General features: G+C 39.7%; 1 pseudogene; it reads right to left on the bottom strand.

Annotated features, from left to right (window-relative positions):
* Nucleotides 1-27,904, bottom strand: part of LOC149224994 (cytochrome P450 734A1-like) — a 124,229-nt pseudogene that overhangs the window by 30,295 nt on the left and 66,030 nt on the right.

Here is a 27,904-nt window from a genome sequence, read left to right as displayed (position 1 = left end):
ATTTTCATCTGTGTTTTGATTAAAAGCTCCTTTCTTGTCACCTTTTTGAGGTTAAATCTATCATTTAATGCTCACTGTCATTCTCGCTTGTGTTTATTTGATAACTTCCATTTGATCCATTTTAGGAAACCTCCGCAGAAAAGATTGTTAGAAAGAATGGCGATGAAGGGAAAGGCAATTGCATCTGAGAAATTAGACATGGTGCTGCTTTTCTTTGATACAACATGTAGTAGAGATGGGGGAACCACGACATTGGAGTCCATGTATAACTTGTTAGAAGAAGAGCATCCTAGGACACTGGTAACAAAGGCCACGACAGATGCTCAGGAGTCATCTGACGCCTCCTATTTCGAAATAGCATGTTCATTCCTGCACTGCATAGCTGCGAGACCAAAGATAATCCCATACATAGATATGATCAAATGGGTAATTGAAGAGGTAGACATCTCAGATAGAACCCTCAAGAATAAAAGGCAAGAACTCATGGGTTCCTTCTCACCAGACAACCTATGATTAATGTACCAGTTACCAGAGCTGCAAAATCTATAAAACAAAGAGTGCCTTGAGCATTTCACCAAGGAGAACGAGGACTCAATAGACATTACGAAGACCTGGAAATCAAGCGGAGGCAAACTCAAGCGAGATAAAACTGGTATGTACTCAATGACATCAATTTCTCCCCCTCATAGTTTTACAGCAGCAATGATGAGTAGGTTACTCGGTAGACCCGATAACACCAAGTTTTCTATGGAATGGGTCTCGTTATTGGATGCAACAGTAAATGCAACAATTATGAACTAGGGTCAAATTTTATCAAACAATTTAACAAAGGCCATTATAGAATATAGAAGGAAAAGAAGTCCTTCTTCAAGGATTTTCCCCCCTTTCTTCATGAGTGCTTTTTTTATGGATGCAATTTGTTTTTGTTCTCAGTTTCCCAATATGGGATGGAAGTGGATTGTACGAAACCCGCTTCCCATCCATAGATATCATAAAATTTTGTGGGAATCTCAATTCCATGCCCATTTTTATAAAATATGTCAAGGGTTTTTGCTATCTATTCATAAAGCAGTATTCGATAGAAGTGCCCCTAGGTTTTCTATAGAGACCAAAGTAGATATCTTTCCAGTAGTTAGATGGTTTAGGGAAGAGACATTCACCTACATCAGATTTTTTGGGGAAGGCAAATTGACTAGAGGATTGAAAGAGCAGAAGAAGGTCATTTGGCCTACATTCCCATTATAATGTGGTGCTTTTGCACTACATGATTATGGATATGAAGTAAAGGAAGCAGAGATTATTATGTCACTCAAATTAGCTACAGTTCTAGTAAGGCAATACGACCCAAATGACATTGCTAAGGAATTTACTACTATGGCAAAATTTAAACAACTCACCCGTGAAGAGGATGCCTTTGACGACCTCTTCCTACAAGCAGAAACTTTTTCACAAGTTCAACATACAACATCACTACTTTTGACCCTAGAAGATATTAATGATTTCTATGTGTACAAGAAAAAGAGATTATTAAAGGTCCCATTGGACCTACTAGAGATTGAACCAATAAGGGAGCCAACTCCCAGCGTAAGCTTGGAGGGTAGCTCCAAATAAAGCTCTGAAGAAGAACCTAAGAGAGATCTATGCATGAGTCAGAACACTCAGAGTGGCAATCTCAAAATGGGGGAGGAAACACAAATAAAGAGTCTGAAAATGACACAGTTGGAACTACAAAGGAAACAACTGAACATGCCTTAGCAAAGAAACAAGTAGAGGTTGCCTCTACTTCAACTCAGTCAAGTAAAGCTCCAATCATTGACCTGGAACAAGAATGGGAGTAGTTCAATAAAAATATCCACACAGACACAAACCCTGAGCAAACATCTGGAATGCAAACTCCCAAGCAAACCCAACATAAGTCAAATCCAGAAACAACAGGGGAAGGAGCTATAGGCACTCAGGACATTGAGATCATTCCTGTTATTCCTACTTCATAATATATTTTAATAATTGAGGAAATGCCTCCATTAGATGTATTCGACAGTCCTACCCACAAGGCTGTAGTCAAAAGATAAAGGAAGAAAAGAAAACTAGATGCCATGGCTGTTACGACTCTGGAAAATGAACCAATGGATATTGTATGGAAGGACTTGCCTGTCGACCCATCTAAGAATCTCACAAAGTTGTCGCAGTCCATAGGATCCTATGCCACAACAACCATTGACAAGGCGGCAAAAGTCCGAATGCTGCTGAAGGAAAAGGAACAGAAAATTATGTTACTAGAACAACAATTAACCCAAGAAATATCCAATCAGCAAGCAGAATTACAAGTAGCCCAGCTCTAAAGATAATTCGAATAGATGAGAATACAACAACAAGCCAGCTTAGCAGAAAAAGATTCATGGATACAAGCCATGATAGATAAATTTAAAGATAATCTGCAAATAGACAAATTCATCAAGGAAGCACTCAGCCTCAATTCCATACTAATGCAGGAAAAGGAAGTATTCTGCCAAAAAATCTCGCAAATAAATCCTTATTGCAAGACTAGTGATAAAGTAACAAACCAAGTTATTGATATGACGTTTGAGTCCGACAAAATCCACAAAAGGATTTCTAAATTTATCACCTGGAAAGAATCAAAGGATGGAAGAAAGGCCGATCTACCAAAGCTGGAGGAGTCTCATAAAGATATTCTGTCTACGGATTGGGATTCTCGGTTGAAACAGGCAGAAAGGGAAATAGCGATAGCAACAACAACAAACATCATAATCGAAGCCATTAAAAAAAAATCTTCATGGCGCCAATCTTGTCAAGGAGTGTGTACCAGGGTTTCTTCTGAATGTCAAACAACTAGAGCAGTAGTGGAGACAGGAAGCGCAAGAAAAGGAGGTGGCAATCAAATAGTTAAACAGGCTAAATTGGGAAACATACTGGTAGTTTCTAGTGAAACCACACAGCCAGTGGATGACTCTGAGGTGTTTAATAACCTCTACACAAAAGATTGTGCCAGCACTAACAGATGCCATATTTGTTGGGCAGTTAAAATCTATAATCGACCAGCCACTTCAGCTCAAGCCAATGATTGATATTTGTGACCTCAGAGATCAAGTTCAAAGGAGTTAGTCATTAGTTTATTTTAATTTTAGTTTTATTTTTGTATATTCTGAGGAAGGTTGTTTGAAACCTCCTAAGCTATTTTTGTAATAATCTATTTTTAGTATTTAAACCCCTCTCATGCATTTAGAGAAGGGTCCAGAATTTTATCAAAAACTCATTTCAAAACATTGCACTTTTGTACTTTTGATAAATTTTTGATGAAATGAATGGAACAGGATCTATTTTCTGAATATCTAGCATGCTCTATTGAAATGCACTTCTGTACTCTTAGAATATGTTGGATTGAATGAAATTGGGTCAATACTGCTGAAGAACATGAGCAAGACTTATCATATATGGTACTTTTATCGTTTTATTATGTTTTATTTATGGATTAAGCAATACTTCTTGTTTCAATTGTTTTATGTATGAAAGTCTGAATTATAGTTTAGCATTATTGCACTTCTGTATGATGTTACCTCTGATTCTATTTTGAATACATGAACAATTTTTTTATATGCGATATATTTCTCTCAATTGTTTTGTCTAACTATTTATACAAAACGATTATTGTTAAACAATTTCATCTCTTTTGGCAATTGAATGATATTTATTACCAATTGTTGTAAGACATCATTGTAGATTGCATATCGTATTTTATTCCCAGGTATATTTATAGTTAGATAGTGTTAAAACAAGATATATGCACGTGTTTAGTAGTTACTTAGCTCAATCATTCCCTGTTACAACATATATCGTCTCACCAACATTATCAAATCTCTCTGGGAAACTGGTCCCATTATCCCCAGTCAAAGCCAGTGTACCAAATGGAAAAGAAGTTGCTTTCAAGGTCTGGACCAAGTGGTTTCCCCCATGTTGTCGCAAATGATTTTCGAGGCTTCAACAAAAGGAAAGGGGACACATTGGATCTTATATAGGATTGCAGATGGATCTCCATTTGGGTTTTGGTCTTCCTATATAGGGTCCAAGCCCTCTAGAGGGTCATATTAGCACTTGTATGGTGAGCGTCAAGAGCCATGGACCTCCACCATAGCAGAGAGTAGATTGCCACTTCATCGATCCATCAACACCATTTATTGATTGCTCGTGTTTTTCCTTTTTGGATGAGGATGATGCATCTAGACCACCATGCCCAATTGACTTCACACTTGCACCACACACTTGGAAGATGTTCCAGGACCCAAATGAGGATGTGTCCCATCATGGGAGACAGAGGGAGGGTTTATGGCATCATTCTATCCCTTACAAATGGTATACACGCATTATCAATCCACTTGGAGACCCATGAGTATGTCATTGTGCCCCCACACCCATATGGGGACACCACATTGAATTTTCTTGGATATTGAGGGCCACCCCCTTGATCACTATGTTTTGAGCCTATTCTCTCACATTGGCACACTTTGGACTCCACTAGACCTCCTCAAGGGCCCAATTACTCAATGTATCTACTATTTTTCCATCTTGAGAGGCTTCTCTTTGTATTATTGAGCTATCTTGGTGGGCTTGTCACCAAGTCATGTTACTATTGTACATTTTTTTTTTAACATCATCGGTTGCTATATTACGTTTCGAAAATAAAAAAGGAGATGAATACTGCTCCCCTGTAGTACATAATTATTCGCCGACTGGTGCTACGAGAGTAGGATTTACAACAACAGTATCCTCCAAGTCCCTGCCACTTTGGCTTTGAGATAAAAGCTAAACTAAAATAGATCCTGACAAATTGAAACGCTAAAAGGCAACATTTGCAGAACATTATCAATCAATATTGAGATGGTTCATATGTCTGACTATTATAGTTGACGAGAAGCTTGATATGCCTGATTGAGGTGCCTGGCTAATCTGCACCAAAAAAGTAGATGAGGTCAAGTCCTGAGAAAAAGAGAGGCCCGAGGCATGATCTTGGAGCGTTGCTCTTGGGGACACTGTTCTTTGAGCGCTGCAAATGGTTTATGCTTCCTAGAGGGTGGATCCCTAAGGGAGGGGTGCCCAAAGATTCCAGAGGAAGGGGGGGGGGTTCTGAGACGTGATACAAAGATAGGTCCGCAGATTCTGAGCAATCAAAGGAACAGAAAGGGAAAAAGGAAGGATTAAGGAGGAGAAGGGGCTCAGGATGGTGATTTCAGGGTATAATGCAGAAATCATAAGAGGGAAGGGGGGGTCTTGAAGGTGAAACGGGGATGCAGGGGAGGGAAGGCCGGAGGGAAGAAAAAAGAACGATCGCCTTGCTGACATCTCATGCAGGTGGATTTTCTGAGTGCGCCAAAGCCCTCTGTATGTCTTAATCACAATGAGAGATTTGTGGTTCTTCAATCCTTCCATCATGTCAGAACTTACACATTTATTGTGAAGCTGATTGGAAGAAAAACTGTTCACAGTCATGGCAAATGATGATAGGTCTCCACGCCATTGCAAACTAAACAACCCAGAGGTTTGGTACATGCCTTGTTGGCCTGTATGTCAGCATTTTTATTTAAACTACACAGAATATGGTGGAAGCACAGATCTTGCATAAGGTGAGCTAGAATGTGATAGCAGCTTAAGATCTGCTGGAGGAAAACATTGAGGGAGTCTCTCTTCTGAATCATTAAGCTAATAACCACTGTCAAATCTCCAAAGATGAAGGCTGCATCTGTACCGAGCTTTCCAAGCTGAATAAGTCCCTGGTAAAGGGTCAGGGCTTCTGCCTTATTGTTGGAAATGTGGCCGAGACCTAATTCATATGATAAGACAATGTCCCCATTATCATTTAAGATCACTCCTCCAATTCCTGTAGCCCTAAGGTTCGACTTTGAAGCCCCGTCAAACAAAAGGCAGTACCTGTTGCAATTTTGGATCCAAGCTGCAAACTCATTTTCCTTAAGTCTAATTTTCCAGTTATGAGGAACAGTGTTTTGTCTGTTCCTAGCCATGATGCCTATCTTCCCACTGTTGTTTTTGTCCAACAAGTATCCAATGAAGATTCGTTCTTCCACTCTGAGCTCGATAATGTCTATATTCCTCTGGCTCTTGGCTGATATGGTTTCAAGGGGAAGGCCCCTTGCTTTGCTACAGAGACTTCTAACAGTCGAACCCTTGTCCTTAAAAACTTTTCGATTGCGAGCCAACCAAATATTCCATAACATGGTGTAGGGAAGAATATCCTAGACCCTCTTCGCTATGCTATTCTTCCTTCGCTGCCAGGGGTAATTATTTTTCCACTTGTGCAGAATTTATCCTATGGTATTTTGATTGCTCTATGGAATCTGATTATTTTGAGACAAATTTTCCCAACATTCAATAGCAAAGGGGCAGTCAATAAAGAGGTGATGGATGGATTCCTTAGCAGCCAGGCAGTTAGGGCAGTGAGAGGGGCCGATAATACCACGCCTTTGCAGATTTTCGGCAGTAAGAATTTTTCCTTTGAGAAGAGTCCATATTAAATTTGATTTTTGGAAGGGCCTCAGACTTCCAAACAGCCTTCCAATAGTTCCAGATTGGCATGGGATGATTGCTGCTACAGAGGAATTGGTAGGAAACCTTAATGGTATATAAGGATCCAGAGGGGTCCCATCTGAACTCATCTAAAGCATTCTTTTTGACAGGGGCAATACTATGCAAATGAGAATGGAGGGTTGACAAACTAGCTTTGAGCTCATTGGGTATAACAGGGAAGGACCAATCAGACCAAAGTAGGGATGAAGGATCCCACTAAGAGATCTGATCCAAATGATGGATACCAACTCTTTCAAAAAAGGAGAGAATAGGACTAAATCCTGCTTGTGTATTAATAGGTTGTTGTCCCATAATTTTGTCAGCTTCAATAGTGATTCTTCCTCCTCCCTTGGGAATTTTGGAGGTATTCTGGGCAATTATATGAATTTATTTTTTGCATAAGTGCCAGATTTTGGTGGAGTCTCTGTTGGGGATGTCTTGATCAAGGAGCTGATGCCTTGGAAAATTTAAATATTTAATTTCTAAGACCTTTTTCCACCATGCAGGAAGGCCGGTGATGAGTCTCCAAACAATTTTGCCTCTGAAAGCTAAGTTAAGAAATTTGGGGGATCTGATGCCAAGATCACCGCGATCTTGGGGCTATATTACTTGCTTCCAACTAATCAAATTGAATTTATTTTTGTCATGTTTCCCTCCTTGCAACAAGAAATGGCGAAGGATTCCTTCCATTTTGTGGTGAAAGGAGGCAGGGGCTTGAAGAAGAGTAAATTGGTATAAAGGCAAAGAGGATATACCGGATTTAAGAAGGGTGAGATGACCAGCTGGGTTAAGCCATATGGAACCCCACTGTTGAACTTTCCTTTTCATCTTATCAATTATAGTGTCCCAGGCTTCTGCCCTCAAGGGCCCTCCACTTACAGGAATGCCCAAATATGAAAAATGAGTCCAGTCATAGTTGCATGAGACCCCAAAAGTTGTAGCAATATTATGGAGAACTTGCTGTTGTATTCCAACCATAAATACAACTTTTTTGCTGATTAACTAGACCACCAGAATAATCCATGAATTTATCCAAAAGGACTTTGAAACACCTGGCTATTGTGATAGAAGCCCCTCCAATTAGCAAGGTGTCATCTGCAAATTGCGAGTGATTTATATTCTTGACTCCATCCCCAAATTTTATTCCTATTATGAGGCCAACCCTCTGATGGAAATCCAGCACTTTGCTAAATGATTCAGCCATCAGAATAAAAAGGTAAGGTGAGAGAGGGCAACCTTGTCTTAGACCACGGGAGGATTGGAAGGCATCACCTAGTCTGCCATTTACGAAAGGTGTGATCCATGGCCCGGTGATGCAAGCTTTGATGAGGTTAATAAAGCCTGCATCAAATCCCATCTTCTTCAAGACGGCCAAGAGAAAAAAGTGTCTCACTCTATCAAAAGCGTTGGCAAAATCAAGTTTGAGGATAAAACCTTTCTCATTCCTGGACTAGCTCGAATGAATGGCTTCTTGGACTAGAAGGATGGAGTCAGCTATATGTCTATTGGCTAAGAACCCCCCTTGATTTTCAGAGATGAGGGATGGGAGAAAGGGTTTGAGGCGAGAAGCAATGACTTTGGACAGGATTTTGTAGGAAGAATTACAAAGGGAAATAGGACGGAATCGGGCAAATGAAGAGGGCTAGTTTTCTTCGGGTATGAGGACCAAGTGAGCGGCGTTGGTGTACCCCCCTATTTTGCACTTTCGCTGGATCCATTTCAACATTTTTATCAGATATTTTTTAATGATTCCCCAGAATGCTCGATAAAAACATATGGGAAAGCCATCAAGACCTGGGGATTTGTCAGGCTGAAGAGTCCATACCGATATGCTAACTTCTTCCTCATCGATCTCTTTAGTTAAACTGTCATTTATTTGCTTGCTTATCCCTGTGGGAAGATTTTGTAATAGCTCAGTATAATCCTCCTGATCTTTAGTTTCTGTAAGGAGGTCTCGAAAAAGTTCTGTTGTTGTACTTTGGATGACGTCCTGATTTACTTTCTTGTTACCTTCAGCATCTATAATGGATCTTACGTTGTTTCTTATCTTTCTGGCTGTTTTTTGCTTGTGAAAAAATGTTGAGTTCCTGTCTCCCCCCTGCAGCCACAGTTGCCTCGATTTTAACCTCCATTTTAATTCCTCTGCTCTTTTGACCCAACACAATTGTGAATAAAGGTCGCTTTCCTATTGTTTGCTTTCTTGAGAGAGGCAAAACTCCTCTATTGCTCTTTGCGTGCTATTAAGGTTGTTTTTAAGCTCCTTTTTTTCCTTTTCAGGTTCTTTATAGCTTGTTTTGGCCCATTCTTTAATTGCCTGTTTGGTTTTTTTAAATTTGGACTCCCAGATGAAGCCAGGGGACCCTTCGACATGCTGACTCCAGGTGCTGAGGACAATTTCTACTACTGCTGGTATGTCATTCCAAAGGGAGCTGTACCTCAAAGGGATGGGTCCAAGATTGCTGTGATATTCCAGCATGAGCGTGATAGGGAAATGATCTGAAGCTGGGCATGTCAAAACGCTAGCGTATCCAATAGAAAACATGGAAAGCAACGAAACATTGATTAGAATTCTATCTAATCTCTCCATAATGTTGCCTGCGCCAATCCTGCAATTACTCCATGGGTATCGTCGATTTTTTGGTACAATGTCCATAAGTTCGTATTCTTGCATGATGTTTTCTAGATGCGTTCTGTAGGGGTCGAAAGTGTCTACCGCCTCTCTTTTCATTGGCATGGAGGATAAGGTTGAAATCACCTCCCAAAATAATGTTGAAGTTCCCTTCTTCATCAATGTTGGCTTTTAGATAGCGCCAATAACAATCCTTGTCTTTGAAATGGTTGGGCACATAAATGTTGTAGATGATTACAGTTTGCCTATCCTCTTTGTTTTCCAAGACTGTTTTGATCCAGTGGTGCTTGATGATTTCCGACTTATAGTTCCATATGTTTAGGTTCCAAATAGTGGCTATTCCTCCTGAAGCTCCTCTTGCTTCACTGATGCTTCCTTTAAACTGTCTCTACTGTTCTATAATACCATTCATTTCCCGCTGACCTTGCTTTGTTTCTTGTAGCAAAATAATTCTAGGTTTCTCATGATGTATAAGATCTCTAAGGGCTGTTATCTTGGAGGGGTGCACAAACCCCCTACTGTTCCAAGATAGGATTTTTATCATTGGAATTGTGGTGTTCGGGGTGGTGGTCGCCCCCCTTGTTCCTTGTTATCTGTTTCTTTATCATGTTGACCCAGGATGTAAGATTCTATAGGTGTCTGAGTTCCCATAGCTATATCTTTCTATGGGTTCTCATCCCGATGCTGCTTAGCGGATTTCCTGCACAGACTAGGTTTCTTATAGGTATCACTAGATCCTCCATGGTATTTACAAGAACTCCTGGTGATTCTGTTTAAGGGAGGATCCAGAGGGGGTTGAGAGGAGATGATCAGGGTCAAGGTGGATTTGGAAGAACTTTGGGGAAGGCTTTCAATGGGGGGAAGATCTAGGGGATAGTTTTCAGGGAGGGAAAGAATGGAGAAGAGGTTAGGTGAAGAGGGTGGAGGAGGGGAACGAGGAGGAGATTTGGAGGGTGCAGGAGAAGAGGGGGAAGGATGACCTGCTGCAGAGGCTGATGGGTTTGCTTCAGGGGGAGCTTTAACCAGGGAGGCTGATTTCTTTTTTTTAACCACTTCCCATTGTTCCTCTTGTGGATCGTTCTCTACATTAATAAGCTTAGTACATCGGTTTTTAAAGTGGCCGTATTCGTGACATACCTTGCACTTGAACGGGATCTGCTCATAATACAGCTGCTGAATGTGGCTCCAATCATCCACTTTAAGCTTGATGGCTTCAAGGAGGCCTTTGCCGAGGTCCACTTCAACGCAAATCCGGGCACAGGCTTGCATGTTGTCTTTTGGCTCACTTTGATCAACATATTTTCCAACTGCATTCCCAATGGCTTGAACCGAATCATCCCCCCAGCAGTGAAGAGGGAGATGAGGGAGCCAGACCCAACCGGAATAGCACTGGGAACATCGAGCTCAGGGTTGAAATTAGGGGTCCATTTGTTGAGATACAGGCCCTTGGAATCCATGAAATAGGGCCCGTTTCTGAAAATTAAATCCTTGTCTTCTTTGGATTCAAATTGAAATGTGAAGTACCCTTTCCCACAAAATCTGATGGATATTTTCCCTTGTATCTTATCAGACCAGTTCCTCTCAACCCATCTCTAGACGGTTTTTGGAGAGGGCCAGTGGCTCGTGAATTGACCAATGAGTCCTTTTTCTGCCAGCGACAGGGCGGCCATGTGAGGTAGGGTAGGAGGCAAGAGAACTTCTTGAAGGCCATCTAGCTTCTTGACAAATTTTGAAACAACAGGTCGAGGACGTTGTGGTGGCAATGATTTCACTAAGTTGGAGAATGTCTGTTGAATGTCGTCTCCCTCCAGTGGAGCCTCCGGAGGGTCCATGAGCGAAGTTCGAAAGCCCAAATGGCTGCGCAGTAGGGAACCCTAGGACGGCAGCGCGCGCAGCAGCCTGATCCAAATCAAGAAAATACATTATTTTATTATTTGGGGCTTAATTAGACCATTTAGGCTATTCAAACTCCCTTATGGATTGTATAAATAGATGAGAGGCTCATTCATTCTTCTCATCATCACTTGGATTGGATTAGTATCTCTTGTGATTTTTGCACTTTCTCTCTCGGACAAATTTTTTGGAGATTCTTGATGCACTATAATGTTTGGATTTTCGCTATTATCTTTGGAGCTTCTTTCGAATGCAAAGTTGATGACTGGATATACTCTCTCTCTGTTATAAGTGAAATTTGATGGTATTTGTTATCTTACTTGTATAATGCATGTTATTGTTACCATTAGTTTTGTATGGGCTATAAATGATGCGAAATTCTTCTTGAAACCTCAAATAATTTATTTAATGCATGCGTTGCTCTTTGAGGGAGTGGGTGAATGTTCCTAGAGGCACCTAATAGGTTAAAAAACTTGAAACTTCATCTCCTTTGCAAATTTGAAGTATAAATCCCTAATAGCCTAGTTGTTGCTTGTGGAAAGGCTAGTGAAGGTAAATTAGGGCTTCTTAGCTCATGAAAATTCCTAATCTAGGTGTATCTTGACTCCATTTAGCCCAAGAAGCAAGAAACTGATCATCGCATCACTGTGGTGGTCAAAATAACCTCTCTTTTCTTCATCTCTTCCAATTCTAGGCCTAACCCTAGAAGGTCTCCTAGGGCATCAAGTGAAATCTTTTGTAGCCATCCAAAGCCCTTCAAAATCAGTCTAGAATTGTGTTGGGGTCTTCTTAAGGGGTCCTCCGATTTTGAGCTCAATCCGACGGTGGAATTCTGAGATATAGCAAGCCCTACGTCAAAAATCATTCTTCTCCCTAGGTTTCCTTGGGTTAGTGTCCTCACTAGGACCATTACTTTTGAATTTCAAGATAAAATCATTTCTTTGATCCTATTCTCCCCCCAACCTAGTCAAGCTCTTCTATTGTTGATATACTCCACACATGTGACCTAGTTTGTGCCCACGTGGGTTCTTTGTGGTCCCACAACTTTATGACTCAAATTCCACAAGGATTACATAGAAGCCATTTATCCTTTAGGATTCTTAGGTCTAGGATACCTCTTCTTAAGGGATATTCTCCAAACCTAGGTCTAGGTATCCTCTTAGCCCTTCTTAGATAGCCAATCACCTTGTTTCCAAAGCAAGCAAGCCAATTATCTGAGTCTCTCTTGTGAATATGATCTAGGAATCACTCCTCATACCATCATTGATATACCTACCTTTGTGATTCCTCATATACTAGGTCTCCTCCCATCGGTGAAATTCCATAAAGAGAAAGGGGCTTTAGCAGAGGTGACAGTGGGTGATTGCTCCGTTGTTGCCACTTAACCTAGTAGTTGCTCTTTAGGATCCCCTCCTATCAACCCTACTAGTTTGAGTGGTAACAATAACCATGTTCTTGGCACTCAAAGATTGATAAGTACCTATTAAATTTGGATTTATCCAAGTTTTGGTTATGATTCTCCAAGTTTTGTATATATTTTAATCTTTATTATTTTGTATGGTAAACTTCATTTGCTTGTCTTGATCTTGGACGTAGATGATTTGGCTTTTACAAGACTTTCTAATGCAAGAAGAAGTTGACTAATGAATTTGACATGAAGGACATTAGATTTAGATGTTAGGTTTAATGTGTGTGAAGCCTTCCTTGGGAAAGGGAATTACATTGTGGAGATTCTAAAGAGATTTCATATACTTAATTGCAAACCCTTGGCCACATCTATGGTCTGAAATCTAAAATTATCTTGTGATTTAGATTTAGATTTGGTTGATACTTCTTTCTATAGGCATTTGTTTGGTTCCCTAATATATCTTGTGAATACCTGATCTGAAAATGGGGCACTTAGGGTTCTTGTCTAACTTACAAGAACGTCTCCCACTTCCAAAGCTTATTTATTCCCAAGTCCTTATGATTAAACAATGCGGAATTAAATATGTGCTTGAAAATAAGGTGTATTCTTATGTTTATTGTTGACTGTTTATGTGTTTTTAAGTCTATTTACTTGAACTGATATAACAGAAACTAAAGTAGCAGATATAATGCAGCAATAAACAACACACATAGGATAACAATTTAATTAGGAGTTCACCCAAAACTCTGGGGCTATGTCTCCATGAACTCTAGTCAACTCAACTAGGCTCTCTGGGATTATGGCAAAGTCCTTTTACAAGCTCTTGGCTCAACTCCACTATTTTACACAGAAACAATGGGTTTAGACACCATTTTATCCCTGGCTCTTGAAGCTCTCGGCTTTCTCGCTCTGGCTCTCGGCTCTGGCTCTGGCTCTTGGCTTTGGCTCTGGCTTTTGCTTAGCTTTCTGCGCTCCTATCTCAGCACTTGCAACTGCCCTTTCTGTCTCTGTCGTTATGTGGCTTTTAAGAGAATCTACGTTGTCCGTTTGTTTCCTCTTTTGGGCTCTCTGTCTGCTCAAATCCCCCTCTGATCGTTAGCAATCATTGCTAAACACCTTCAGGGATGGTGGCCATCTGTTCTGTAATGGAAAGACCATTGGTGCCTTTGAAATCCTTAGAATAGTCATTTTCTGTTTACACAGAGAAATACACTAAAACACAGGAAAACCTGCCAATTTGCCATCTATTGGACCTAAAATATCGTTAAATTTGCCTTATATTCCATTCGGTCCAGCTTTAAATCGTTATAGCAAGTCATCGTTGATCCAACAGTTATTATCAATTTCAGGTGGCTTATGCGCTCGAAGATTACCCGCCCAAAAAAGGTGGTTTTCTCTCTACGGTGCCTAGCCATGTGGCAGCCAGTGTATGGGCTTGGGCGGAGCCCGACCAATACCACTTATTGCCTATGGCCCGCCCGAAATCCCACTGTTACGGAACTCAAAACACATCTCACTGCGTATAAAACCCTTTCGGGTCCCTTATATCACCCCATTCACATTTCCTTTGTATTTATAAAAAATACATTAAAACACTCAAATACCGTCGAATGGCTTTATGGAGGACTTCAAATAATATACATTTGCATTTATACACCCTTTCGGGTCTGGATTCATTGCATCGGGCACATTCCTATGTATTTTGGGTTTTACACCAAAAAACATTAATACACAGAAAATCTGAATTTTTGGATTTCAAAATTTATGAATTTGGCTTATGAAATCTGTCGGGTCTAGCAATCGCCGGTCCGATTTGATCCTGGCCATCCATTCCTTTCGCAATCCGACGATTGAGATTGCACATCGCGATTGCTATCGCATATCATGTCGCATGCGGCCTAGGGGTTCTGTACATCGCCGATCCGATCATTGGTGATCGACGTATCGCACGATCGCAATCACTGATTCCAGGGTCCCGATATCGCATATGGGCCTGTCTCCGACTCGATTGATCGGATTGGTAGATCGGGGTTTCTTCCACTGCCGCTTAAGTCCTTCCCTTTGCCTTTTTCCAATGCGATTTCCATTTATAAGGGTTTTTTACCCATTTTAGGGGATTTTGCCTCTTTTTCCAAAGAACAAAGGGCATCTTCTTTGAGCGATAACTTCTGCATCCTAAATCCATTTTTTTCCATTCAAGTTGCAGTAGATTTAGAATGAAAAGATCTATGCAATGGGGCTATGTCCAGGAACTTCCTTGGACTTTCATTTTTCTTTGTGAGGAACACTTGGACTTAGGAGTTTATCCAAAATCCATTTTGGATCACGCCTTCACACTAAAAGAACTTTTGGTCTCCAAAAGACTGATATACTGATCTGAACAGTACCTAAGAGTAACAACATCCTCTTCTTTCAGACTCCAAACACTTGCCTTGCATAGTGCCTCTGAACCAAAGTCTCTGGCCACTTCCTTTCCTAGATGGGTTGGTCATCCTGGGAAGAATTATCTTCCTCCTTACCTTCTTGCAGAACTTCTGTTGAAATGGTTATAGGAGGTGGTTTGAACTTCTTTGCCTTGATAATTAATCCAAGGTGGCTCAAACAAATGTGAAGTTCTTCTATTCCACAAAACTTTCATTTGTACCTATTTGAAAAGCTGTCAACAACTGTTAACAACAACAAAAATACAGACAACAACTGGATGGCCTAAACTCCTGCTTCAACAAAAGAAACATATTTCACATCTTGTGAACACCTCCATGTCTTACATTTGCATACAAATGATGGACTAGATAACAAGCCCACAAAACATGCCTTTAAACAAATGACCCTTCAAGTCAAGCATGTAGAAAAAGACCATTATGACTCTTTTTCAAAAGATGAAACACTTCATCATTATCTCCATTTGGAGACCAAGTTAACTTCTCCCAAGTCAACATGGCATCACATGCATGTCAAAGCAATCAACCCTGCAAGTTAATTACACATACATGTTCAAAAACAAGGAAATCATCAACATCCCTGTGTTCATGCATCTCCTGCTCATGCATGCATTTCATCCTTCAACTTTCACTTAAGCACACTGTACTTTTGAAGCTAAAATGAAATATAATGTAGATGCATCAATAGACATGCAATCTTAATCAGATAAGAACTCTAACTGTTTCTTACCAATCCTTTTCAAAGGTACTACCTTTGTCTGCACATCAGCATCATCATGTGAATCATCCTGAGACACATCATTCATGGAATCTTCCTTTCCATTTCTGCCATCTTCTCTTTCCACTTTCTTCAGTTTTTGTGGAAGCATTGTTGGATTCAGAGTCCAACATTTTGCAGCAAGATGTCCTTGCTTATGGCAAGAAGTGCATTGCATGTGCATCCTCTTGACAGCATGATTTGCCTTGTCCAATGGACCTTTGGCTTCTTGCTTTTTTTCCTTCAAAAGTTTCATGTATGTGGCCATTCTCTTCCAACATCTAGAAACATTATGGTTATCCAACCCACAGAAGGAACATGCAATTGTTTTCCCATACATATGTGTAAATTTATCATGCTTTGCACAATCAAAAGGAAAATGTTTAGAACCAGATTTATACCTACCTCTTTCACCTTTATTGCCTTCATGAGGAGGTGAAGCAAATGAAGAAGTGGCTCCCTTTGGAACATCATCACTCTCTTCAAGGTTGTCAAAGTTTCCACAACTCTTCGGTTCATGTGTGTGCTTTTGAACACCTACATCCTACAAATGATGTTTCAAGCCATTGCATTCCTCCTGAATACAATCTTCACACTCTGCAATGCAACCCCTTCTTGGAGCTGTTTTAATGGCCTTCATGGCAGCTTTGGAACTTTCTCCATAAGCTTGTCCATAGCCAAGACCCAAATACTTAGGCCTTTCCTCAATCATTATTGGCTCAACAATACCTTGTGCATGTCTACCCAAGCCTTTTCCTTCATAGCCCATCTTGGACATTAGCTTGGAACCTATGCCTTTGGTATGTTTTTCAAAAGAACCAATATGAGCATTCTTAGAGGAATTTGAAGACAAAATGGAATGGTTTACCTCTTCTTCAAGCTGATACTTGACTAAGGCTTCTTGGGCAACAAAGAGTTGTGTCTCCAACTCATGCATCCTTCTTAGGTTCATATTTGCAATATGAAGTTGCCTCTCCATTTCTTGCAATTTTTTAGTAAGCAACTACTTTTCTTCCTTCATGGAATTCAACTGCTCTCTAAGTATGCTACTCTTTCTTCCAACCTCATACATTTATCTCACCATATCCATCATGGTGGACAATTCTTGCTTCTTGTATTCATCAAAGAGTCTTGTGATGAAGAAAGAAGAATTCGAGGACTCACTTGTAGAAGTTGTCATTATGCTAATGAACAAAAGAACTTCAAACAAGATTAATAAAGAGCTTATTCAACAACCTTTTGCAACAAACCTCTTGTGCTCCAAGGATTGCTTTGAGGTCCTTTGGGATAGAAGAATGCCTTCAGCCCTTCTTCCTTCTTCTGCTTCCTGGACTGAGCTATCAATAGCTTTCCCTTCACCTCTACAATTCAAACAATAACCAATCTGCAAACAAGCATACATCAATCCTTGACTGCCCAAACACCTTTCAAACAAGAAACCTTTGCTCTGTCAATCAAGCATTCTGATATAACCTTCTTTGAAGGTGAGGTTAATCAATCTCAGGCTCTAATACCACCTGATCTGAAAATGGGGTACATAGGCTTCTTGTCTAACTTACAAGAACCTCTCCCACTTCCAAAGCTTACTTATTCCCAAGTCCTTATGATTAACCAATGTGGAATTAAATATGTGCTTGAAAATAAGGTGTATGCTTATGTTTATTGTTGACTATTTATGTGTTTTTAAGTCTATTTTCTTGAACTGATATAATAGCAACTAAAGCAGCAGATATAATGCAACAATAAACAACACACATAAGACAACAATTTAATTAGGAGTTCACCCAAAACTCTAGGGCTACGTCTCCATGAGCTCTAGTCAACTCAACTAGGCTCTTTGGGATTATGGCAAAATCCTTTTACAAGCTCTTGGCTCAACTCCACTGTTTTACACAGAAACAATGGATTTAGACACCATTTTATCCCTGGCTCTTAAAGCTCTTGGCTTTGGCTCTAGCTCTCGGATTTGGCTCTGGCTCTTGGCTCTAGCTCTAGATTTTTCTTAGCTTTCTGTGCTCCTGCCTCATCACTTGCAACTACCCTTTCTATCTCTATCATTCTGTGGCATTTAAGCCAATCGATGTTGTCCATTCGAATCCTCTTTTGGGCTCTTTGTCCGCTCAAAGCCCCCTCTAAGCGTTAGCAATCATTGCTAAACACCTTTAGGGATGGTGGCCACCTGTTCTGTAACGGAAGGACCATTGGCGCCTTTGAAATCCTCAGAATAGTCATTCTCTGTTTACACAAAGAAATACACTAAAACACTGGAAAATCCCCCAATCTGTTGTCTATCGGACCTGAAATATCATTAAATCTTCCCTATATTCCATCGGGTTCACCTTTAAATCACTATCGCAAGTCATCGTTGATCCAACGGTTATTATCGATTTCGGGTGGCTTATGCGCTCGAAGATTACCTGCCCAAAAAGGGTGGCTTTGTCTCTCCGGCGCTTAGCCACGTGGCGGCTAGTGTATGGGCTCGGGCAGAGCTCGGCCAATACCACTTACCGTCTATGGCCTGCCCGAAATTCCGCTTGTTACGGAACTCAAAACACATATCACTGCATATAAAACCCTTTTGGGTCCGTTATATCACCCCATTCGCATTTACTTTTTATTTATAAAAATACATTAAAACACTGAAAATATCATCAAATGGCTTTATGGTGGACTTCAAATAATATACATTTGCATTTATCAAACCTTTCGAGTCCAAATTCATCACATCAGGAGCATTCCTTTGTATTTCAGGTTTTACAGCAAAAAAAATTAATACACAAAAAATTCGAATTTCCAGATTTCAAAATTTATGAATTTGGCATATGAAATCTGCCGTGTCCAGCAATCGTCGGTTCGATTTAATCCTAGCCGTCCATTCCTTTTGCGATCTGATGGCTGAGATTGCACGTCGCGATCTCTATCACATATCATGTCGCACACGGCCCAGGGGTTTTGTACATCATCGATGCCGATTCGCCGATTTGATCATCGGTGATCGGCATATCACATGATCACAATAGCCGATTTCAGGGTCCCGATATCTCATATGGGCTTGTCTCCGACCCGATTGATTGGATCAATGGATTGGGGTTTCTTCTGCCTCTGCTTAAGTCCTTCCCTTTGCCTTTTTTTGATGCAATTTCCCTTTATAACGGTTTTTTGCCCATTTTAGGGGATTTTGCCTCTTTTTCCAAAGAACAAATGGCATCTTCTTTGAGTAAAAACTTCTGCATCCTAAGTCCATTTTTTCCCATTCAAGTTGCAATAGATTCAGAATGAAAAGATGTCTACAATAGGGCTATGTCTAGGAACTTCCTTAGACTTTCATTTTCCTCGGTGAGGAACACTTGGACTTAGGAGCCTATCTAAAATCCATTTTGGATCAATACCAAGACTCACGTATGTTTTGAAACTAATATAAATCCATTTCATGACCAAATCTCAATAGTCTCACCAAAAATCCACCAAGCATGGGTTCAAATACTTGATGGAAACAATGCATTATGGCATAAGGTATGTAGGAGATGGTGAGTTATCATTACATGATTCTATCAATTTAGTGTTGGAAAGAGTACTTCTAGTTTTTGTCTTAGCATGGGCACATGTATGATTTCCTGGTTTAGCAGTAAGTAGGAAACAATTTCACTTATTTTAGAAAAGTAGAATATATGGAAGCCTGTTTTTCTTATTGTGAGATCACATGGCTTTGCAAGTTGATAACATAGTTGATTGATCAGATGTTGGATCCCACTATTATTTACCATGAGAACCTAGTGTTTCATGATCATTGTGCACATTGATATTTAGTTCCATTTCTTGAGAGATTTAGTACACAAGGGAGCAATAATTCTAGACTATATTCCTACAAATTTGTAGCTGGCCAACATTTTGACAAAGCTCCTAACTAAGGGAAAAATTGAGAACTCTAAGGGAGAAGCTTAGTTTGATGGAAACACTTTCCTAAAAAAGAGGGAGCAACAGTTCACCAATTGCTCAAATAATGTTCTCCATCACCTTTCATTGTAGTTGTTGACTAGACCCATTCAACGATGGTGATTTGGTAGAAAATAGTTGGGCTGATTGATATGCTTGTGGGAGTGATTTTCAAGAGGGTGAATTTATTATGAGGTTCTATTGTTCTATTTTGGCATTGTTTCCTCAAAATCTAGTAGGTCTTGTGAGAGGCCTCACAAGAAAATATCATACTAAGACACAACAATGAGGTGGATGCCACTGTCACTTTAACACTCCACCTCCTTCTATTTAGTGGAATTTCACCACAAGGGAAGCTTCCCAGTATAGACCACCCAAAGGTATTCTAGGTTAATAGGATTAAGGTGACACTTTGATAGCCTTAATCAAGGTGCTTCAGACTAGGAACGAGGCTCAATTATTTGTGATAAGGATCATACCTATGAAGAGGCCTATAAGGTAAATCTTGTAGTAGAGTTTTCACGATGTGGCTTAGCAATAGCACAATTAGTCATACAAGTGAATGGGGAAGTTATTTTGAAAGATATGATCAAAAAATAAAATGACAAAACTTCAAATGACCCTAAGTTGAAGGTTAAATGTAAAATTAGGGGTTTACAAGCCCTAGAATTGCCTAGGGTTGATGACGTCAGCCCTAGGGAATCACTTTCAACAAAAAATTTTGCTAAATTTTGATGTTTTAAATTCAATCAAGGTGAAATGACTTCAAATCAGCTCAACATCCAAACCCTAGTTGAATCCGGACTAAAACCCTAACCCTAACAACCTGCCTTGAAGGGTTAAAATTGTAAGGAGGGAAAAAGAGAAAGCTTTAAAGTTTTTTTATCACCAAGATGGATGCAACTTCCTTCTATGTACTTGCATGATGGAGTATTAGGGATTTTGACCATGGAAATATTTGATCGGAATGTAAACTTGAAGATTTTTTTTAAACAATTTTGCAAGTGCAATTATATGTGTTTTGCGTAGAGGATCAATTTACTAAACACATAATGATGATTTTTATCTCAGTTTTTTAGAAAATAAAGAAGACATTAGTACCATAATAACATACACAAAACGACAAATGATTAAGTAGTTCACCCCTCATGGGCTACATCTCCTGGTCCAGCTTCCAATGTTGGGCCTCTTCCATTATGCTCAAAAATATGTGTTTACATCAATTTACAATGCTCAGAATGCTAAAAAAATGTCTCAAATGGCTCCAGAATAGTCAAAACCCCCAATTTTGGTTCTTTTTTCACCTCATTTGGAAAAAAATTGAGAAAGTTATGTGTGTTTCTTCATTTTCCCAAATTTTGTAGCTAACCATCCTCCAGTTCGGCCTCAACCTTGCTTGAGCACCCCAAACAAAGAACCGATGCACTAAACCTGGCACATCTCCCGCTCGATGGGTGAATTTGTAGGATTGTTAAGGCTGCCATTAAGCCCTCAGTCCTGAATTTCCTAGTCATGTGGCACCATGCAACCACATAGGGGGTCGAATATTTTGGGCTCTGTCCAGCCCCTATCTCCATGCGTGCATTTGGTTCGATGTTGTTCATGTATCCTTGGGCTGGCCCCTCCTCCACTCTTCACTTGGTCATGCGTTGTTGGTCACATTGAGGCCCCATAGGGCTTGGGGCTAGCCCCTTGTTGGCTGGCCCCCATCTCCTTTTGTGCACCCGGTCTTCGGCGGTGGCATATGACTGTGCAAAAGCCCATGAGGGTTGGTCGTGGGTTGGGCTAAGACCTAGCCCTTGGCCCCCTGCCCATGATCCTATGGTGTAGGGGTGGCTAGGGGTTAGGGCTTAGCCCGACCCCTCCCACATATGCGCATACACCAAAATTTAAATATAATTCATATTCATTTGTATATCAAGTCACATAGCGGTGGCGCGTTGGTGTGGGCCTTGGTTGCTTGGTACTTCATCTCGAGTTTGAATCTCACGGGTGCTGCTTAGCCTCCAACAAAATTTAATTGGCCATTAGGAGGCCACATGGTAGCCAGGGATTGGCCCATGTGGCTCCTCCTAATTGGTCCACCCAAACACAACCATTAACTAATAAAAATTCACCATGCCACAACTAATCAAACAATGATAAGTGGAAGTCATTCACGGCCCACCAAAATACAAAATCAACCCATTCAAATGCCCAGTCATCGTACGGACTGATGACTAGGCATACCTGCAACCCTCTTTCCAAAATTTTTAGTTGTTTCCCAAATTGATCAGAACGCGATTCTGGGAGCATCCAATGTCAGATTTGAGTGAAACAAGTTGCATTGGGTTCAGATTGCCGAGATCTATTTAGTCATTCAAGTTTCGATCTCTGTAGCACACTTTGAATTTTGAGCACTGTTTTGATCCATCAAATCAATCCTCCTCATTGGAAACTTTTGGACCCCAAAATATCTTTATCAATCAACAAATACATGATGCTACATTTCCCTCACCCTTACAGTCTAAATCCACTGAACTTTGCTTGAATTTGTCATTTTGAGCTTTTCATGCAAATACATCATTTTCCTTGATTTTGGAGTCCTTGTCTTGCTGTCATAGAGGATCTTGCTTCAATTTTCCAGAATATGCAGAACAACAAACTGACTTTGAAGGAATAAATAGATTCCTTCCTCGGTCTCCAATCAAAGGAAACTTAAACAATCTCAAATTCTTCTCACCTTGAACACTGTCGTCATGACGATGCTTACCATGTCTAGCCTTGTACTTGGCTTGACTCTTGACCAAATGTGATCGCCATCGCCATGCACCATCCCTTTTCAAAGCCAACACATTATGAAACCCACAAGAAGAATTTTTGGAACCAATGTCCTCTTTGTCAATTTTCTTTTGCATTTTCTCTTTGACCTCTGCACTCTCTAACATTGGCATCTTGTTCACACCAATGTTCAACAATGATGCATGCTGCTACAAATTTACTTCATTTTGTTTACCTCTTTTAGGAGGCAACATGTTAGACTCCTGAAACATCTTATCACATGAATTAGAAACATCAATGAAATCAGATTTCAAACTTGATTCATATCCTTGAAAGGCTTTAGATTCTTCAACACCTTCATGTTTGATCATTAACAATGCAAAGTTATGACTAGCATTAACAATCCTCTTCATTTGTCCCGCATTTATAATAGATGTATTCAAATTCTTACTGTGTGCTCTAACAATGTACTCAATCCCATTCTTGAACAAATGATATTTGTTCTCATGGAGATGAAAAATAACTCTCCTATCATATAGATATGGGCTTCCCAAAACAATACCACATATATCAATTGGAATTACATCAAGCTCTACCTCATCTAGAAAGTTTGCAGTGATTGCAAATTTTAGTTTACATCTTTTTGTCACATGCAATTTTGCATTGTCACATATCCAACCTAAAGGATAAGGTTTAGGATGAGGAATGGTTTCTAAATTCAACTTCTTGACAATGTCTTCTGAGATAAGATTTTCTTGTGAACCACTATCAAACAATGTATCTATCTTGGTATGTTTTGAAATAACTCTAATATGGAAAATCTCTATTCTTGTTTTTTCATCTTGAGTTTCATTGAGACAATTTGAAGAACTAGTACTTGCAATGTCCTTACCTTTCAAACCCATGGTTGTGATCTTTGTTTCATCTCTAGAATCTGAACCTAAATCATGTTGTGTAGTTGCAACTGTCTTCTCCTTCTCCTTGTTCTTAAACTTTTTGGGTCTCATTTCTGGATGAAGTTTCCAACAATGATCTTCATCATGGCCCTCTTTGGAACAATGTTTACATGTAAGTTTTTCTTTCTCCATCTTGATGGCAACATTCTTCTTCCCTTTTCCTTTGAACTTACCCTTTCCTTTTTCTCCAGACTCAAAGGAACTCTCACTAGTTTCTTCATAAATATTTTTCCCTCTTTCCTCTAAATGAGTTTCCTGAACACAAACTTCATCTAGTATGAAATCCTCCAATATATTTGAGAAAAGTATCTTGTGAGGACAAATCTATACCCAAAATCAAATTTCTTTTCGTAAATTCTTGAGTATAAGATTGCACATTTTTCCCTTTAGCTTGCCTAAAGTTCTGCCAATCCATAATAGATTTTTGCATGTATACTAATGGATAAAATTGCCTTCTTATTGCAACAACAAAATCATTCCAAGAGGATAGAACCTTACCATGTTTCTTCATGTCCTCTTGAGTTTTGGCTTCTCACCAAATTAGTGTTTCACCTTCCAATCTAAGAGAAGCACACTGAATCTTGGTTTCATCATTTTTTATTCTTTGTATCTTGCAATACACTTCAATCTAACGAATCCAATTATCTAATCTTTTTGTATTTACCTCTCCATTTTACATAGGCAATTCAAACACAATGTCAAGATTAAGAAAGGGTGTTTTACCATGACCCCTTAGGGAACTTGGATGTGTTTGTGAAAGGGTAGAAGAATTTGAAGATAAGGATGAAGATGTTGATTGAGGTGAAGGTGGTGGTTTGTCACCATTCCCTCCATTCCATTTTGGAGGTTTGTATCATTTTCCTCCATGAGGTTTTGAGCTTTCTCCATACAATCTGGAATTCCTCTCCTCATACAGAACTTTAACCATCTCTGACATCTCAAAGAATTCTTTTCTGAAAGTCTTCTCATCTTCAAATATTTCTTCAGGACCTTGAATCATCATGTACCATGACTATTGAAGCTTGAGGTGTGTTTGTTCTCCTTGAAAAAAATTGAGATCTTGGCTCCACAAGTTCTCCTTCTCCACTTTTGAGCTTCAACCTTGTAAGCATAATTTTTTTTTTGAAAACAAATCAAATCTTCACAAAAACATGTGCTTTTATACCAAAATGATCTGAATATAAACTTCAAGATTTTTTTAAACAATTTTACTAGTGCAAATTATATGTGTTTTGGGTAGAGGATCAATTTACTAAACACATAAAGATGATTTGTATCTAAGTTTTGTAGAAAATAAAGAAGACATCAGTACCATAACAACATACACAAAACAACAAATGATAAAGGAGTTCACCCGTCCTAGGCTACATCTCCTGGTCCAACTTCCAATGTTGGGCCTCTTCCATTATGCTCAAAAATATGTGTTTGCATAAGATTACAATGCTCAAAACGCTAAAACAATGACTCCAACAACTCTAAAATAGTAAAAAACCCCCATTTTAGCTCTTTATGCACCTCAGTGGGCTAAAACTTGAGAAAGTTATTCTTGTTTCTTCATTTTCCCAAATTCTGCAGCTAACCATCCTCAAATTCAGCCTCAACCTGGCTTAAGCGCCCCAAACGTGGAATTGGCGCACTAAATTTGACATAATTCGCACTTGATGAGAAAAATTGTAGGACTGTTAAGCCCCTAGTCCCGAAATTCCTAGTCACATGGCACCATGCGACCGCATAGGGGGTCGAAGATTTTGGACTCTGTCTGGCCCCCATCTCCACATGCACCCTTGGTTCTATGTTGCATATGTGTCCTTGGGTTGGCCCCCTAGGAGCTGGCCCCTCCTCCGCTCTTTGCTTGCTCATGCACTATTGGTCCTATTGAGGCCCCATAGGGCTTGGGGCTGACCCCTGTCTCCTTTTGCACTCCCAGTCTTCGGTGGTGGCATATGACTGTGCAAAGGGCCGTGAGGGCTAGTCGTGGGTCGGGCTAAGGCCTAGGCCTTGCATGGTCCTGTGCCATGGGGGTGGCTAGGGGCTAGGGCTTAGCCCGACCCCTCCCCCATGTACGCATACACCAAACTTTCAATATTGTTCGTATTCATTTGCATATCAAGTCACATAGCGATGGTGCGTTGGTGTGGGCCTTGGTTGCTTGGTACTTGGTCTTGAGTTTGAATCTCACGGGGGCTGTTTGGGGTCCAATAAAATTTTAATTTTCCATTAGGAGGCCATGTGGCAGCAAGGGATTGTCCCATGTGGCTCCTAATTGGTCCACCCAAATACAACTAATAACTAATAAAAATTCACCATTCCACAACTAATCAAATGATGACAAGTGGTAATCATTCATAGGCCCACCAAAATACATAGTCAACTCAGTCAAATGCCCAGTCAGCATATGGATTGCTGACTGGGTGTACCTGCAACCCTTTTTCCAAAAAAAATAGTTGCTTCCCAAATAGATCAGAACGCGATTTTAGGAGAATCTGATGTCGCATTTGAGTGAAATGAGTTGCATTAGGTTCAGATCGCTGATATCTATCTAATAATTTAGGTTTCGAGCTTTTCTGCACACTTTTGATTTTGAGAACTATTTTGATTCACTGGATCAATATCAAACCCTTGAAGAGAGTAAGGGGAAAGATCTAGGTTTTCACTTGCTAACCCTAACTATTAATTTATGTGGGGTCAAATTTACTAGAGAAATGCTCACTAGGAGGTTCTCTAGGAAATTCAAGGATACTATATTAAAGCATTTAAAATTTACAAAGCATTTCATATAAATATAAGCATTTAGACATGGAACATAGAAATCTTAGTAATATTTGTTACATGCAATAATGCTAAATGATATCCAACAAAGACTACACACAATATATCCAAGAACATGCATTCTTTCAATCCCAAATTGACATCTCCACAAAAAGCACTAGTCTCCAATAGCTAAAAATCCACATAAGATCACCTCTCCACAAAGTAGCAAAGTATAATAGCTATGTCAAGTTCTATAAGGGAGGACTAATTCCACTCTAGTTATGATGAATAAAGGAAAGAGGTGATCCTCTGTGTATATGAGCTCTACTCTCTTAATTTTTAATTAAGATTCCCTACACAAGTTTGATTTTTGAGTGGAAAAAAAAATGGGTTACAAGTCAACCCATTAGCTCTATAACAAGCTATGCCAAATAATCCCACACATGTGAGTTGTAGGCCTAAAAAGGTGATGATGTCATGCTCTTTTAGGGCTCCAAATGCTCCATCAAGGCAAAGAGAAGACTAAAAATCTCTCCAAGCATCATTATCATCCTCCATTTGAGGGAAATCTCCAAATAAAGTATCAAGAAGCTCCAAGGGTCCAAAATCTAGTTGTAGATGCCACACATCATCTCCATGGGTGCCAATTAGGCAACATAGTTCCTTCTCTCTCTAGTGTTATGGCTCCATTAGGTGCAACATGTGAAAATTCAGAAACCTAAAAATCCTATTGCAGTAACTAGAAATTATTCACCTAATTTTTAATTTTAATTAACTAGTTAGTTATTGTTTCCTACAACAAAAATTGAATAAATCACACTGCAACCTACACAAATAAAACTGTGGAAGAATAAATGTTGGAAGAAATTTTAGCACACACACATAAATGTACACATTTATTTTTGGATAAATGTCCCCGGAAAAACCCAACTAGGGAAAATGGTGTAATAGTGAGGGTTTATTTTATTATGCAGTAGTGAAATATGAGTATATCTATGGATACCAAATTGGCAATCCAAACAGCAAGAAAATTTGAGCAAAATAATGAAGGGAATTACCCTTCTCCCACAGGATCTGTTGGACTTTCCCCATCAAAACTCAGCCTCTTGGAGCATTGTGTCAGCCTCTACACTGCTCTATGTTGCTGTCTAGACGACTTGCTCCTAACTGGGCTCAGATGAAGTCGTTATGCCTTTAGAAGTTGAGAAAATCATCTCTCCAGCCCTTTGGGACTCCTTCCCATCCTCTGGAACTGAGAACGAAAGTTTCTCCTCACCAAATAGATCTGCATGACTGAAGCACTACGCAGTCTCTCAGCGCTGCCTCTCCGGGATAATTTGACTCACTTGTTGATGCCTCCCTAGATCTGGAAAATATTTCCTCCAACTCACTGTCCCTTCCCCTCAATCACTGCTTCAATATCATTGGCTCTCCCACTGACAACTGATTTCTTCTACTTTGGAAATTGACCTGCTCATGAAATCAAACTATTGAAGTGATTTCTTTGAGCCCCATCGACTTCTTCTTATAATCATTTGTTGAGACTTCAACAACCAAGATTAGATCTTAATCGATGGCTACGATTAACTTGAAATCGATCTATGTGAGTTTCTAGAACATTCACACCTTGAATTAATTAATTATGATTAATTAGTCATATTCCCTAAGTTTAGACTTTGGAAATATTTAAAAATTCACTAATAATATAATTAAGTCGTTTCTAGGAAGAATTTCCAGAAACAATTTTTGGGTTTTGGATATCTCATGCATTCTAGCCTCTCC

This window comes from Pinus tabuliformis, chromosome Q (assembly GCF_031772625.1).
Source record: "Pinus tabuliformis cultivar Carrire ecotype Pingquan chromosome Q, CPIR1, whole genome shotgun sequence".
In the NCBI taxonomy this organism is placed as follows: domain Eukaryota; kingdom Viridiplantae; phylum Streptophyta; class Pinopsida; order Pinales; family Pinaceae; genus Pinus; species Pinus tabuliformis.
The sequence above is the reverse complement of the archived record's forward strand: the minus strand, read 5'-3'. Positions and strand labels throughout refer to the sequence as shown.